The 17,285-nt window shown below is 39.6% G+C and overlaps 1 protein-coding gene across 4 annotated transcripts in view; it reads left to right on the top strand.

Annotated features, from left to right (window-relative positions):
- LOC107756108 (rho GTPase-activating protein 32-like) overlaps positions 1-17,285 on the top strand; it is a 135,995-nt gene that overhangs the window by 80,044 nt on the left and 38,666 nt on the right. The gene's annotated exons all lie outside the window — the stretch shown is intronic.

Genomic DNA, 17,285 nt, shown 5'->3' with positions numbered 1-17,285 from the left:
TATATATATATATATATATGAAAACTGTGAGATTTATATAAAATAAAAAAATAAACGGGGAATTCATGACATGAGGCACTGTTTAATATACTTGTATTAAATTAAATATTTATTAAATATTAAAAGTATCATATATAAAATTAAACGAAACGAAAAGGTAGATTTTTTTTGGTTGGGTCTTGCGTTTTTAAAATTCTCTTAATGCCTCTAGCATGACTCTATTGCATTCTATTACATTATGTTGAGCTCCATCTAGCTGCAAAAACATGTCTAAATCTAAAAATTATTAGCATTCAATTGTGATGAAAACAAATGATTATTCAACACTGAAAGAATGCACAAGGTAAAAATGAACTTGCAAGATATTTAATACGATGCGCAAACTTTCTGCAAATACTTCCGTAAATTAGTTTTTTAAAAAAGTTTAATTTAAAGGGGGGTGGGGTTGTGAAGCATATGACTTTTTGTGAAACATATGACTCGTGAAGCATATGACTTGTGTTCCCTGAGAAAAAGGGTGGGAACCACTAGGTTAGAGTTGTGTGACAGCTTAGGTCAGCGCTGTACATGGTGACTTTCGGTCTGAGACCGTAACAGAGCTCAACACTCTGGGAAGGATTAGAGGGCATTTACAGGACATGTTCTTTCTTTCAAAAACAGGTAGACAGGGCACAGATGGAACCAGAATAAGTATTTTTAACTTGACTACATCTAAAAACATAACGGTGCTAGACCTGAAGCAATGATGCATTTGTACATAATGCCCAGTGTACCTGATCCTATTTTCGACATTCATTCTTTTGAAGTGGGAAAGAAAATTTTACTTATCTGTATTTCAGACTAGGTGAGTAGGTTCGGCTTCTTCAGTGTCTTTTCAGAATTGCTGTTCCCTTTCACATATTTTACATTTCTCATTATAAACTGTATCAAGGCTCAGTGAAAAGCCTAAAAGGATTGGTGGGAATGCTGAATAGCGCCTTGTTGTATAGGGACAGGAGGTGGGGTGGTGCGACAGTGTCGGAGATCTCTGTGCCTCTGTGTTTGGGATTAAGGGTATAATGGAGCGCTCACAGAATGAGAAAATAGATTGGCATGGTGTTGAGGGCCAGACAATTGGGAGGGAGTGAAGCTGTGGTTTCTTCAGGGGGCCTTCACATTGAATAGTAATCCTGCTTTGGAGGAATTGCCCTGGGAATGCCAAAATAGGAGACAGCTTTTTCGCATTCAGATGCTGCAGCGTCGAAATTTCTGTATTACTGTTTATGGATTATTGTTGTTTTAACACTGTGTAAACCATCATATAGAATACAGCAGGTTGTAGCCTGCGCTGGTGTCCAGTAGAGGGCGGCAGCTTCTTTCGTTTACCAGTTTGCAGGCCATGTAGCAGGATACCATGGCGACGATGAAGAACATCAATAATTCTCTTTACTCTGCAACATAATCATGGTTTATGCACAAAACACAACAAAATCCGGAGAAGTTCTGCAGCCCTGAATTAATGAGTCTGTGGTAGCACAACAACAGCTGGCATGGATACATCAGCCGTGTTTGCAGTGTTCCTACCAGAACCCTGCATGTCATCCTTCTGCTGGTGATTTATGAATGGTTGGTAATTACAGGCAGATCACTGACTGATACTCCCAAAAGAGCAGCAGAATGACTGGGTTTCTCTGCATTCAGAAACAGCTCCAGAGAAACACTGTTGTCCACGAGCCTTTTGTTGAATGTGTTGCCATGAACTGATCAGTATCATATTGGTTATCAGGGATTTTGTGTGTATATATGTATATGTAAATCTATATAGATAGGTAGGTATGTAGGTAGATAGATAGTTAGATATTTGTTGATATATGTATTTTTTGATATTAGACATTTGTGCATGCTCATAATTTTCCAAATTTTTTCATTTTGACAAATTCACTTAATAATTAGGGATGCACAATATGCTCTACTGTACAAAGTTATATTTTTTTGTTTTAATGTTTTTGAAGGAACTCTCTAATGCTCACCAAGGCTGCAATTATTTGATCATAAATACAGTGAATACAGTACAAATATAATTTATTCCTATGATGGCAAATAATTTTCTGTAGCCTGTATTTCAGCATTTTAGCATTACTTCAATCTTCAGTGTCACTTGATCCCCCAGAAATCATTCTATGCTTATTTGCAGCTCAAGAGACATTTCTTCTTTTTAATTAATGTTGAGAACAGTTGTGCTGCTTAATATTTCTGTAGTTCAAAAAGAACAGAATTTTACTTTACTGTCACTTTTGATTCTTGTTAAATAAAGGTATTTTTAAAAATTACTAACCTCAAACTTGCAAACAGTAGTGTAGCTGTACGATTTATTTTCTTTTTGATTGATAACAGTTAATATCCAATATATATTTGTACATGCTAATTTCCACAAGATTTGCATTTGCCCTCATCTTAAGTGATCTACAGATTACATAGTCTTTAAATTGATCTTTAAAGACACTTTTAAATGTAATCTTTAGCCAATCTCAAAATGAATATTCATTTTTATATTGTACATTATAATGTTGTGAGGCCTCAGTTCACTTGCATTTATATAGAAATAGTGAATACAATTGTATTCTCAGTGCATTTTCTTAGTACATTTGTATCCTTGTTGAAGCTGTTGCCTATATTAAAGTGTGCCACTAAGGGAGGGCTTTATGCCCCCCACTGCTAAACATTTAGCAATAATCGCTACATTGCTCACGTGGCATTGACCCTTTTGACTGTAGCATCACTCATTGATTTTATTACTGTTGCACTGCTGTACATTGTTATACGACATTGCTTTTAGCAAAACATGGTTTAGATTTTCCTAAATGCTTTATTTTTGTGCCTTGCACTGCTTATGTTGCTTGACATTAAACAGTTGTGGTTTAATACACCGGAGGTGACTTTGTATTTAACATCTTAATTGTGTTGTTGGATACGGTGGCCAATTGTCTTTTGGTTTATGCTCGCACACAATGGAGGGCCTGTCTTCTGGTTCCTTTCATTGCCGTTGCTCAGCCCTGTACCGCAGTGTGTGGTAACTGGCACCGTCCACTCACCACAGCCAGTTGAAGACAAAAGCACTACTTAGATTCAATTACAGATATGACTTAAGTTCACCAGCCGCTGAAAATGCACAAGAATACCGCTCGGGACGACACGTGTATGTTGTACCAATGTTCTGAGACTGGTACCGGAGGAAATAGTTTCCATAGGCACCCCTCCCTGCTGGTGAATGTGTAAAGGCAGAGGCTGTGTTTTAGTGTGCCACTGTCCCTTCCCCCATTTTCTGCTCCAGGCTCATATAGCTACTCGGTATACTCTCTGGATATATGACCCTCGACCCAGAGCTTTCATTGGGTCGGTCCTGTGCCAGAGAATGTGCTCAATGCCCAGCATTCGCCGTGGTCCATCGTGCCTCTCTTTATAATGTATGCTTGGTTGTCTCATATCAGTTACACCTGCTGCATTTTTAGAATATTAAATAGCCTTGGTTAGACTCTAACCAAAAAGTTTTTCATATGCAGCATGGATATGGGAAGCCTATTAGCTGGAGTACATGACATATTTGTATCCGTTCATTGGCTGATTTTTATCGTAGACTAACGCTCTCTTAAAGTTGTTCTATATAAAAAAAAATAATAATAATAATAACATCTAATAACACTGGAAATTTACCATATTTCCAAATGAATATCGATTTTTCATTCTGTACATTATAATGTTGCAATGCCTTAATTCTCTTGTACCTCTTTTTTAGTTTTTAGTATTAGTTGTTTGTTTTAATTTTATTTATTCATTAATTAATTCAAAATGGTAATATTAGCTAATACCAGTTATCGGCCATAATATGCAAATTATTATTCCGTGAAATACATTATCGGCCCAGATTTTAATATTGTGCATCCCTACTTAGGGCTAAAATAATCCCCTGCTGAAAGAAATCTGGTCATACTATCTAGTAGGGCTGTGTATCACCAGCAAAGATACGATACGTATCACGATACAGAGGCCACGATGCGATACGTATCACGATACAGGACTGCACTGAATTTCACCTCAGCAGAATTTAGAAAAACAGCTGTTTATTAAACACTGCTTACTATAGTGCCATTTCTAACTATTGGCAGAGCAGGCAGCTGACCTCTGCATTATGAAGGGCCTCCATAACTGTACCACAGTACAATATAGGTAATGGCATATGTTTCATGTTTACATTGTGCACTCCCAACCAGGTACAATATTCTGATTGTTTGCATCTTGTTTTTAAGCCCATAAATAATAATGTACTCGTTCTAATAAATTTATAGTGTAATGTACTCATTCTAATATATAAAAAAAATCACTTACATTGCTGGTAGGTTATCATTGCACAAATTAACACAGTCTCTACGATTAAAAAAAAACTAGAAGAGTTCTAAACTAACGCGCTGTCTTAACTGTATCTAACGCACATTAAGCACGGTCCACTGCTGCACACGTGCCACAATATCGATACAGGGCCAGCTGTATCGATGCTCGTATCGTCAAATCTCTGTGACGATACATCGTCGTATCGATATTTTGAACACAGCACTACTAGCTAGTCAAGAAACCGTCTCAGGTTACGTATATAACCATGGTTCCCTGAGAAGGGAACGAGACACTGCATCCTCTAGTGGTCGCTTTGGAGAGGACGCAGTGCGAAGTTCTCTCGAAAGGGAACGTCTCCAGTATACGTAACCATGGTTCCCTGAGAAGGGAATGAGACACTGCGTCCTCCCCAAAGCGACCGCTAGAGGACGCAGTGCGCAGTTCCCTTGGAAGGGAACCAACTAAACTAGTTAACTAGCTCAACCAGGTACAGCTCTACCAGCTTTTAACTAAGTTAACAAAGATGGTTTAAGAAATCCACTTTGGCTGGTAGCCCATCTGATCAACAACCAAAACCTGCTAGGACCTGATGAAGACCAGTTTTTGACTAGCTAGAAGCTGCATTTTTCAGCAGACCCACACTTTTTTTCCCATCTCATCAACTTAAATTTTATTACCGAGATATGATACATCAATCTTGTGTGCTTCTCAGTCCTATACTATTCTCAGCTCTGTCTCAGGCTGTTTGAATTACCTTCGACAGCCTGACTATTATTATTTACCCTCTGTATCTCTCTAGCAATCTATCTTCATATCTCTTAGTCATTTATATTGCCTATGGAAAAAGTCAAATGATCTTACCCCTCAGCTGCTGCACATGACACATTTATTCCTGAGCTATTAGGCAGCCTGGAGCAGAGATGCAGCCTCTAACCCACAGGTCAGACAGGCCAGTATGGCTGCTGTCACTGTTCAGCCATCACATTGACATGAACGCTTGCTCGTGCCCTCGATGTAAATCTGAAGTGGAGTCACGTCTTGTTACAGCAAGTCCAGAGCACGATACTCTTTATCAAATCAGCTAGTTTAATAAAGAGTGGGTGGTAGTTGTGTTTGCAACTAAGGGCTCTTGAATGAACAGAATACTAAGCCACTTTCTCCTTCCCTTCCTTGCCCCTTTGTTCATTTCTCTTCTCAAACTCTCTCTGCTTGTTTTTCATTCCCACCACAGATCCATGAAACTTGGATTCTCTTTCTGCTTTGGACCGGTCAGCTGTTTATTTTTAGGGCAGTATTGATGTGTTGATCAGCACCATCTGGTGCTAATGGGCAAGTTATAGGAAATAGCGTCTGCTTTGTTAACATTGCTATCCAGATTTATGAGGCAAAGGAAATATTTAGTTTAATTCTGCCTCCTAGATGACTGAGTATCTATATTTTGTATTCCAGTATAAAACTAATCTGTTCCAGGAGTTCATTTCCACACATGAACACTCCATCAGTTTAGTTCTTTGTTGTTTAATGCATGGCTCTCTTTCCAATTCCTACGGTGGCTGGTATTTGCAGCCGCTCTCTCACGAAATACTCTCTTGTGTTTTACTTCTTTCAGCAGGCATTTATGTATGTTGGCACATCTTAGCCTATCCTGTTTAATGGTAAATTGATTAGATGCCACATTGTGAGTGTTTACAAATTTTTGAATAGTGCCCTGTGAAATGAAATCCAAAGGCTATTTTGCCATTTTAAGTGAGAAACCAAATCTCAGGGAGCATATATGTTTGGTCTGAAAACACTAGGAACATCTGTACATCAATATATCGCTACACATGAGGTGCAAATGGAAATTTACCAACCAGTCCTTCATTGCACACCATCTCTGTACTATAAGTTACCCAAATCGGTTATTTTCAAAGGAAAATTTATTGCGTTTTAAGTGCATCAAATTAAAGGCTGTAATAAATACACTACTGTGTTTTTGAAGTCCCTTATACTAACCAAGGCTACATTTATTAGATCAGAAATACAGTAAAAACAGTATAGTTGAAAGGTTGCTATTTGAAATAACCACTTTATATTAATGTTTTAACATGTCAGTTTCAGTAGCCATAACTCCAGTCTTCAATGTCACACGATTCTTCAGAAATCATTCTAAATGTTAATTTGGTGATCAAGTAACATTTCTTATTAGAAATGTTACTTGATTATCAACATTTCTTATTAGAAATGTTGATAACAGTTGTGCAGCTTAATACTTTGGTCGGAACAGTGATGCGTTTTTTTCAGGGTTCTTTGGTGAATAGAAAGCTCAAATGATCAATATTTGTTTGAAGTGAAGTGAACGTAAGGAGAGAGTTAAACAGTTTGAAGTGAAGTGAACAGATATTCCTTGCTTGGTGTGTAGGGAGCAGTAAACACTGAATAAAGACCTTGTGAAGCTAAAAGCAGTTTGTGACATTTAATATTTGGCAAGCACTTGGTTATGAGATCTTGCATTAAAAAAATACTACTTTTAATGCAAGCTGTGCTTTTTATTCATGTTTTTGCCTTTTTTGCAGAACAGTCGCCAAGTCAGCATTTTGGATGCATAAACCCTGAAGAGTCGCACACACCCAGGGCATGACGGCTCATGTGGTCTGCCCGCATCTCAGACCACAGTGTGCATATATATCCATCAATGTGTGCATGTGTGGCCAAATAAATCATGTCAGTCAGTTGACCCACGTATGCTTGTTAATGACAAAATGTCTCAGCTGGTATTGTGGGGTAGAGATATCAAGAGGAAATGGCCTGTGAAATAGACCTTGGAGGAGGGGAACTTGACTGCCCTGCCAATCTCCCTCTAGCCCCGCCCTGCCCCATGCCCTCTGCGAATAAACAATGGTGATTCAGGAGTCAAACTGCTCTCACAAATGACAGCAATCTCAGAAGAGGGCAGTTTACTGAAGAATTTCTCTGTAGAGCATCAGACTACCCCATTCACTCCCTGCAGTCTCTACCTGCATTTCAGCATTGCTGGAGCAGCTTGTTTATTAGCTTCATGCAATCTTTTCCTCTTTGTGGAAAAGCTGGCCATGCAGGCTGCATACAAATGCAATACATGTTAGGCTAAGCCTCATGCTGCTGTACCTGTGTCCCACGGTGTGCTGTTCTGACAGCTTCTGCTCTTGTGTAGCTGTGGACCTCATTTACAGAAACCATGCTGTAAGACCTCTTTGAGATGTTTACTTGCTGCTGAGTTGGCTTTGTTATCGATCTGTGCAGTACAATGCGTTTTTGGTGTGCAGGCACCTTTTTATGTCTGACGGCTGAGCTGACAAACTAGCTTAAATCATTAATGGTGCAGGACTGTTCTGGAAGGACTCTGAGGCTTTTTAGTATGCATTAATTTCTTTCCCGGTGTTATTTAGAAAAAATGCCTTTATTTGATACTTCCCTTGTAAGTAACACTTGTATGTTTCAAAGGTTAGTGGGATGTTGTTCAATTTAGGAATGTGCAAAACACATAAGGGTTCACTGAACCCCATCCAATACCTTAAATGGGATGAATTTAAAGACTCTGAAGGTTTTATTGGTTTTATTGAGCGCTGTTGCACTACGGGCGTCCCGAGTTCGAATCCTAACTCAAGGACCTTTCCCGATCCCACCCCCGCCCCCCATCTCTCTCCCACTTCGCTTTCTGTCCGTTTTGATCTGTCCTATCGTAATAAAGGTGAACATGCCAAAAATAAATATTAAAAAAAAAATTAAATAAATAAAAAAGAAAATGTTTATTAGCAAAAGCGCAGCACATTAATTAAAACTTCAATGCTAAAACTATCAAAACCTGAATACTACAATTCAAAAGTTTACTGTCAGAAAGATTTCCACTAGAAATATTAAGCAGTAAAAAACGTGATATGAAATGTGATTCTTAAAGACACATCAGCATATTAGAATGATTTCTGAAGAGTCATGTGACACTAAGAACTGGAGTAATGACTGCTGAAAATTCAGCTTTACAATGACAGGCCATCCAACAACTGACTCGATGAGGTTTGACTAGATTTTCAATGAGAATTCATGTTTGATAGTAATTTTATAAGGAGGTTGATATTTCTTGTTTGTTACCCTCTTCCATGTGCTTGAATCTTATCCATTTCAATTTCCTGTCCACTTTAAATCCTGTCAGAGCTACTTTGCGCAGTTATGTCATCCTCTGCTGTATCTGGGTTCCTCCTCTGCAATAAAACAATGGAGCACTCCACTATTGCCCTGTGGGCGCATGCACTCAGAAACACTCTGTAGCCCGTTAAAAATACCACTCATTCCACCCCTTGGGTTGGAGAGCGTGTGGGAAGACCACTTTATACTCACAGACCTGCTCTTACCTCCACAGTCCCACCCTGTCCGCAGCAAAGAGATTTTTTCAGCATGCTAATGTTTCGTTTGTATCATCACCCTAGAATGGTTCCCTGACCATTCTCACAAGACATGTTCACCTCCCTTTTCCTTGAGTGTCCTCTCAATGTGTGATTTGCGGAATCATGTAAAGAATTTGCCCTGGCGATGCTGGCATGATGCCCAGCCTCTGTTCTGGCAAATCTGGATGAACTAGGTCACTATTGGATTATAATTTTATAATGTGTATAGCTGTTCAAAGAGAGAGTCTTATTTTAATGTATCTAGTGGATGATGAAGTGTCCTGCTCCATAGTTCATGTTGCCCATATATTCCAATTCAACAAATACATTGGCAAAATTACTACAACATAATATTATGCATAATAACAGCAGGCAGTTTTGAGGTCCAATACGAATTGTCTTGAAATTTGCTGGTAAATTTGTAACAAAAGTGGTCTTTGATGTTGACTGATGACAATGTAAAGGGGATAAATTTAAAGATGTTATCTTTGTAATCCTGAAAATATATGTCACACGTTCTTTTATGGTCCAATTCTCGCCATTAACAAACCATTAACTACGACTTTTGCCTCAAACTCCTGATTTGCTGATTATTAATAGTTAGTAAGGTAGTTGTTAAGTTTAGGTATTGGGTAGGATTAGGGATGTAGAATAAGGTCGTGCAGAATATGTGCTTTATAAGTACTAATGATACAACAGCCAATATGTTAATATTAGGCATGCTAATAAGCAAGTAGTTAATAGTGAGAATTGGTCCTTATACTTAAGTAGGGGTGCTCTGATTGATCGGCTACTGATCACTATCGGCCGATAATCACGTTGGGATGATTGATCGGCGGTCTCTAAAAAGGCCGATCTCAAAAAAACGATCTCAAGCTGATGACGCTGCCGTGAGAGGTTTGGCACGACATGCAGCGGCACCGTCTCAGTCTCTGTCCGGCGCGGGTGAAATAATTATAATGCTGAAGGTGAGGTACTCACCTTCATATTTCTTCATTAAATAACTTATAAAGTAATTTGAAAACCTTGTGTGAGACGTAATTTTAAAGTTTATAAATTGCATTACTTTTTAATTCTTGCCAGTGTAACCATTCAGCGCTCGCACGCTCTTCTAGAGATTGTCCGCTCATGCACACTCGCAGCGCACACACATAATGCCAGGTTCACATTACTCCGTTTGCAGTGCGAATGTGGTGCGTAATTTTTCTGCGCTCATGTTAACAGATTAATAAAGTGCACACCGCACACGGTTGCTGTCCGGCAGTGCGTTCCACGAGCGGTGCGTCTGCAGCAGTGCAGAGATCGTTTCTGCACGGAGTCTTATTTTTGCTGCGCTGCAAGCACTGAATTAAAGTAACAGCGCATTTTTTTGCAGTAAATATGAACATGGATTGGCACGAAAATGTAGTAATTACACCATAAATGCGTATTACTAAAGTCTACAGTGTTTCACAGTCAACACATATGGCTTTTTGGCTAGGTTTAAAGGAAAAGAGCCCTTTTTTGATAATCAAGGCAATAATAGATGGCACTTGTGGAGGTAGGAAAACAAAGTTCTTTATGTACCGCTGGATTGCATGTAATAAAGATTTCAATGCAAAAGGAAAGGAATTAGAGCTGACTATTTCTGTCAATGGTAAGTTTGTGATAACGTAAGAAAAGTAGTTTAAATGTTTTGCCACTTGCTTGATCAACTTAATATAAGTTCAGTTACAATGTTTGGATTTGAAATCAAAATAATGGATAAATGTTGTGTTTGTGGTAAACAGCCATGGATCAGTAGCGGACTCCTGTGTGTGAAAGCACAGTCCGTGCTGCTTCCCCTCTCACACGAGACACCTAAGAGGGGAATTCCCCCCCATTTTCAAAAATGAAATTCAGGCCCTGAATAAATGTCTAAAAATCCTGATTGGAGTATCACTATAAATAGATATAAATGATAAAATGAAGGCTTTATTTTTTTTAAGCGATCGGTGATCGGTACCGGCAGATACTGCTTTCTGTGATCGCGATCTGTGATCGGCCTCAAAAATCCTGATCAGAGCACCCCTATACTAAAGTGTTACCAAAATATTGTATAGTACAAGGTTCTTTTGAGCTTTGCTGAAATTCAGAGTTGCAGAACCTGCTTTTGTGGCTCTTGCCACAAAATGGTAATATTGTTTATACAAACAGTTCTTAACTACCCACATTTCAACACATATATGCTGTTGTAGATGTTAATGTTAAAAACAAATACTATAGAATACATCAAACTGTTCAACCTAAGGGTGGGCGATATGATCAGAATCTTATATCACGATATGAGTTATTTTATTTCACGATAATGATATATCTATCATTTTAAATGGTCTTTATGATATCAAAATGTTTGATACAATAGAAATCTTAATTCTTAATCATACAGTAATTCTTATCACCAGTGTCAATATCACAAACAACTAATACTAGCCTAAATAAAATAGTAAACAGTCAGCAATTAAAGCTGCAGTCCGTAAGTTTTGCCTCTTTGTCTCCATCTTGTGCAAAAATATGAAACCGTTCTTGTCCGAAAGGAATTATAACCAAAATCATCTCTGTCCTGTAACGGACAAGTTTGTCTCAACTATTGTCAGATTTAGAAAATCTGTATAAAATCAATCAAAATTAAGTAAAAAAATAAGGATTTTAAAGCTGCAGTCCGTAAGTTTTGCCTCTTTGTCGCCATCTCTGTTTGAAAACCTGGAATTGCAGTTACTTGCAAAATTATCTTCCTTGCGTGGGTTGTTCGGTGGCACGGCTCCAGCGCGGATGAATCTAATGTTTTGAGGAGTATGTGTGGCAGTCAGTCACCGCACCGGTGTGGATATTGTACTTTGCACTCACAGATTCTAGCCTACGTCTTGGAATATATGACTCAATAAGCATTTTCACCAGATATTGTCATCTGCACAAGTAAGCAACAAGTCTGCCATGTTTGTTCTGACCAACTGAGGAAAAAAGCATTACAATAAATCGCGCTACCAATGGTGATTTAATCTAAATTAGCTCATATCACATCAAACTATTTACACAGCAAATTATTATTAAAATTATTATTATTGTTATTGTTATTGTCTCAAATTGTTAATGTTAACAACATCAGCATTGCGTGACTATTGCAGGGTCAGGCAGCTCTCAGATTCCATCAAAAATATCTTAATTTGTGTTCCGAAGATTAACGAAGGTCTTACGGGTTTGAAACGACAATGAGGGTGAGTAATTAATGACAGAATTTTCATTTTTGGGTGAACTAACCCTTTAAACGCGTGCAAACAATGCATTTTCGTGGCCACGTAGCACAGAAATGTCAAGTGAGAGTGTAACCGCAATAGAGACGATAGTCCAAAATCTCTACCAGTTGACAAATTTCTACCGATTAAACTTATCTACCGATATATCGGCCACCCCTAGTTCAACCTCACTAATTGACTAATTCTGTCCCATCCATAGTGCATTCCTCTCGGTTTTAGGAATGTGTATTTTCTCACTCTGGTTTTGTTATGGAACTGGATGCTTAAGAATGTTAAATCTTCCGCTGGAATGTGTCCACCCTTAAGAATGCTCTTTTGCCGCTAATCCAGTCACATTAGTGAGGAACTGAATAATCATACGACTTGGCATTTCTTTATTCAGTGGGATCACAATTCTGGTCCTTTAAAGGTCATCTTTGTGTAACTTTGCCGATTTTCCTCAGGAGAATTATTTGTTTGTTGACTTGCATCATATGTGTTTCTAATCTTGCTGGAACACACTTTATCTTAGCAAATGGCACGTCATGTGTCATAGATTTAAGCCAATGCATTTTTAAACTCATCCTCACATTTCATCTGAAGTCCCTAAACTCTCATATTTGTTTTGGTCTGCGTGACCTCTTCCACCTCCATGAAATCATCCAAACACAACTGATACCAGCCAGCCTCCCTCCACAAACTCACACGTGCACACTGAGGCAGCCATGTGTTTATGAGCGAGTGGGACTCCAGGGAAGGATTTCTCATTTCTGCAGGTCGAATAGCAGGACTGTTGGATCCCTCTTGCGTTCCGTGTGGTTGGCTGCTGCGTTTCACAACACTCCTCCAGGAAAATCTTTTTAATTGCCCTCAGATGTGCTGTGATGGCACAAGTGATGTAATTTGGAGTGACCTATTTCTTTTCTCTATCCCCTGCACTGATTTACAGCTAAAAATGTTGTGCCTTTTGTATTTGTGTGCACTTTTTTTGTACTTCTGTCACAGTCACTGCCTTAGGCCATGTCTTATCTCCAGTACCCATGAGATCCCATGGGGCAGAGATGGGCGAGTAGCAATGCCCCATCTGTCTTTCTTTGGAGTCACTATTGGACCTTGAACTAGAAGTCAGTTTAAACCTTCAAAATGATTAATTAGTAAATACATTTGAATAAACGGTTTGATTTCCATCCGACTAAAGCTCTTTTTAAAATGTTGTAAATGCTTTAGTTTATTGTAGGTTGGCTTCGTCCTGCATGTATACATGGTAATCGTAAAACAATTGGCCCACTCTAGCTAGATTATAAATGAACATTTAGACGCATTTAATCGTTTGTCCGAAGGATTAGTTGATTAGTTGGTGGAAAGAAAACGCTGTATAATAACTCTGGTTTAGGATCATGACCAACAGAAACAAAACACATACGTTTGTTAGGGATGTGGAGTGCATTACAATCAGTCAGCTGACAGATATTCAGCAGATAACTTTTGCATTACACAAAATGACCATCATTCTCACAAACAAGCATTTAAATTATGCATAATAACAGGAACATTGCTCACAGCAGACTGACAGTAATTGTTTAATGTATTGTTGATGTGGTAAATTTTATGCAAAAGCTATGTATTGATGGTTGTAGTAACAGGAATTATAGTGCGATGTATTTTGAAATTCAGATTCCAGCACACTGAAATCTCCAAGAAGTTGCATCTCTAAGTTCATTCACTTTAACCACCATTAAAATATTAAAGGGATAGTTCACCCGATAATGAAAGTTATTAACTCACACTTGTGTCAGGAATTTATTTATTTATTTTTTCCGTCATGCAATGAAAGTTAGGTGGTTCCAATGTTTTGGACCTCACCAGTACAAAAATGCTTGAAACATTCAAAATATTTTCTTTTGTGTTGTGCAGAAGAAAGTCACACAGGTTTAGAACGACACAAGTGTGAGTAAATAACAGAATTTTCTTTATGTACTGTCCATTTAAAAAAGCTACATTAAACTGATCAACCTCACTAACTGAATAGTCAGTTGTTGAACTAGTTGACCATCCTGACCTGTCCTTATTGTCTTCATCAATGAACATGATAATTAGGTCATTAAAAATGGCTCTGAACAGAAAACACCCCCTGCCAAAGTACGAGACATATGGAGGCTCTTTGTTTCCACGCTTTGTGTTTTGTGCCACTACAATAGTGTGATTATTAGACAAAGCTGCCCTGCTGCCTCGAGCAGCCTTTGTCGTTCATGAAGGATTCTCCAGACCTTCTCACTGCAGCACTAACATTTTTCTCTGTCACTTCTGTTCCTATCGACTGCGCTGGTCCCTGAGGATCTGGATGGAGAGTGAAGGGCACACGCTGGAGAACCGCTCTGTGTTCCTACAAGAGCAACCCCCTTTTCACAGCTCTCCCCACTGTTTTTTTTGGCTCACCGGCCCTGCGCTTTGTCCCAGGGACTGTACCATTGAAAGCTAGTGAAGGGGAGGCGCTGGGGGTTGGGAACGGGGGGAGACGGACGGAGTCTGGAGAAACGAGAATGTGTAGTGAAAGGACACCACAACAGATGCAAAGGGAGAACTGTTTTTTTCATCATCCTTTTTTTGTTCTTCTATGTGTTTTCCAAACCACTTTTGGCCAGCAAACTAAGCATATAGTGAGTGTGCTCGGATGTTGAGGAATTGCAAATAACATGGAGTGAGAAGGACCGAAACACATCATCAAACATTTGGAAAAACAAACTACAATGAAGTCCTGGAAAACTGCAATTTTACAAAAAGCCATCTAGACAGTGCTCCGCTCTGTGTGAGAGTTTGCAGGAGCGCACCAAAGAAGGATCCTCAGTCCTCGTGCTTCACAACAACTCAGCCGGGACTGCGCACCGGAGGGGGTGGAAAACTTAACTGACATCTGTGTTCTGCCGAGTGGATTTGTGCCGGACAAAAACAACGGGTGTTTCTCTCACACATGCTTGACTGATGGACGTCGAAGGCGGGAATCCTTGAATGTTTAGAATTACGGCTTCTGAATTGAGCTTCCAGTGTGCAGCCGAAATCTCGGGGTGAACAAAAGATGCTGCCTTAATCAGTTCAGACTGGATGTTGTACCTCTGTAAGTCGTCTTTGCCCCTCTTGCTGACTGCTTGTTTTATTTTCCCACCCTTTTCTTTTGCTCTTGGTCATACCTTTACTTTAATCTCTTTGTTTACACTTGAAGGCTGCAGACATGCTGTTAGGAAACACCTAATGTCTTCAAGTCTCACTAGGGCCATTGACTTCATGCTTTGTACTTCAGATCAGTGCTGCGTAACCATGCCCTATGGAGATTTACACCGCTAAATGGATTTCTGTAACAGCTCTTGTGAGGAGCTCCGTGCCTCCTGAGTACCCAGAGTGCTTTAATATCTTTCATGCCTGTCAGTGCTTGTAAATGATTAGCTGAAGAATCCCCATAAAGCCTAGATGCTTTCCATAAGGGCTCCACCAAACAATAGAGTTGAACACTCTGTCCCGCCAAGGATCGCTGACCACTTCTGCGAGTGATTTTGTGTGTGTTTCCCATGGGACTTCATATTTAAAACCCTTTGTGGTCACTGCTAAAGTATAATTCCTTAACCGTTTTGGTCTGGAAGCCCATCTGAGTTGATTTTCCTGGCACTGGTGGCAGGGATACCTCTCTTTCTCTCAGCACTGGCAAGCTGTTGAAGAGTTGGTTTTAACTGGGTCAATACTTATCATGTTACCCAGAGTTTTCCGAGGAGCTGCACTGGCTCACCGGACCTTACTGAAGCCCACATTTTCCAAACTTCACGCACACCTGGTTGTGCTTCTCTCTAATCTCTTCCCACTCTTCTCAAATAGACCTTGCTGGTGAGAGGTCTGTTTCTTCCCTCGCATCAGAGCGGCAGCGTTAGATTTCACTTTTCGCTTGTAAGGATGTGGAATGAACAGAAGTCTTAGACCATGGCTCAGCCGGGCCTTCGTGTGGTATTGTTAAGACGTCTAAAGTTTCACTTGCACACTCGCTGAGACGGATATTTAATACTTCACAGCTCTCTGTAACCCTGCCTTATTTAAGGGCATAATCCTCTCGCTCTTAAGAGTGCAGTGACACTGAGCTTTCACTCATCGTGACAGGAATACAACCTGCTTTCTGAACTCAAGTGTAATTAACACTGCCACACAGTTGTGTAAGTGAGATTTGACTGCAGATTTCAGGTTTCACATTATCTTTTTTCTTATTTAAAGGAACATTTAGTACTATGTACATTGAATGGGTCATTCGGGTACAAAATGGAGACTGTCTGTTCTTTGACAAACTTTTCTGGCACTAATGACTGTTCAGTGTTGCGTTTAACCAATGAAAACTGAGTGGATGACGCTAACAATACTGCCAGTATGTAGGTGTAAGATGAGTGTAGTGTTGTCACGTTACCAAAATTTCAGTATTTGGTACCAATACCAGTGAAAATCCACGGTTCTCGGTAGGGGTGTAACGATTCATCGATATGGATCGATACATCAATACGATGTCTGACGATACAATGCATCGATGCCACATGTAAAATATCGATATATGTAGTATAAATAGGCACCTTTGTTTTGGCACGGTCCACATTTTCACAATGTCTGTCTATGCATTACCGCCAAAGCGTGCATTCTCGTTCAAACCAAGGTATCAGGACTCGATATAAGCACTGCCCCCCGAAGGCACAAGGTGAGCATAAAAGACGCTCGGGATTGTTTGCTGAACAGTCGCGCGCTGTGTGAGAAGTTTTCTGCGCACACATCTGAAGCGCACGCATGCATTACCGCCAACGCGTGCATTCTCGTTCAAACTCACGTATCAGGACTCGATATAAGGACTCCCCGAAGGCACAAGGTGAGCATAAAAGACGCTCGGGATTGTTTGCTGAACAGTCGCGCGCTGTGTGAGAAGTTTTCTGCGCACACATCTGAAGCGCACGCACGCACACAGACAGCCGCATCTACACCGCGAGAATACTAAATTGAGCTCTCTTCCGCTTTTTTGTGTATGGATGAATAAATACAGACAAAATTACATCAAAATGCGCGTTTTGGCGAATATCATAGTAAACACAGTCAGTTAGGCATATGTCTTAATGTAAACAGTTGAGAAAGAAAAGGCATGTGTATCAGTATATTAAATCCGTGCTTCGTTCTTAAAGTGAAAGCAAACTAATAATAAATCTAATGCTGTCAAAGAAAAATACAAGTGCTCACTGCTCCTGACTAAATAACCTTTGTA

The sequence above is a fragment of the Sinocyclocheilus rhinocerous genome, unplaced genomic scaffold, assembly GCF_001515625.1.
Source record: "Sinocyclocheilus rhinocerous isolate Xijiao unplaced genomic scaffold, SAMN03320098_v1.1 scaffold682, whole genome shotgun sequence".
Taxonomy (NCBI): Eukaryota; Metazoa; Chordata; class Actinopteri; order Cypriniformes; family Cyprinidae; genus Sinocyclocheilus; species Sinocyclocheilus rhinocerous.
This window is presented reverse-complemented; position numbering and strand designations above follow the sequence as displayed.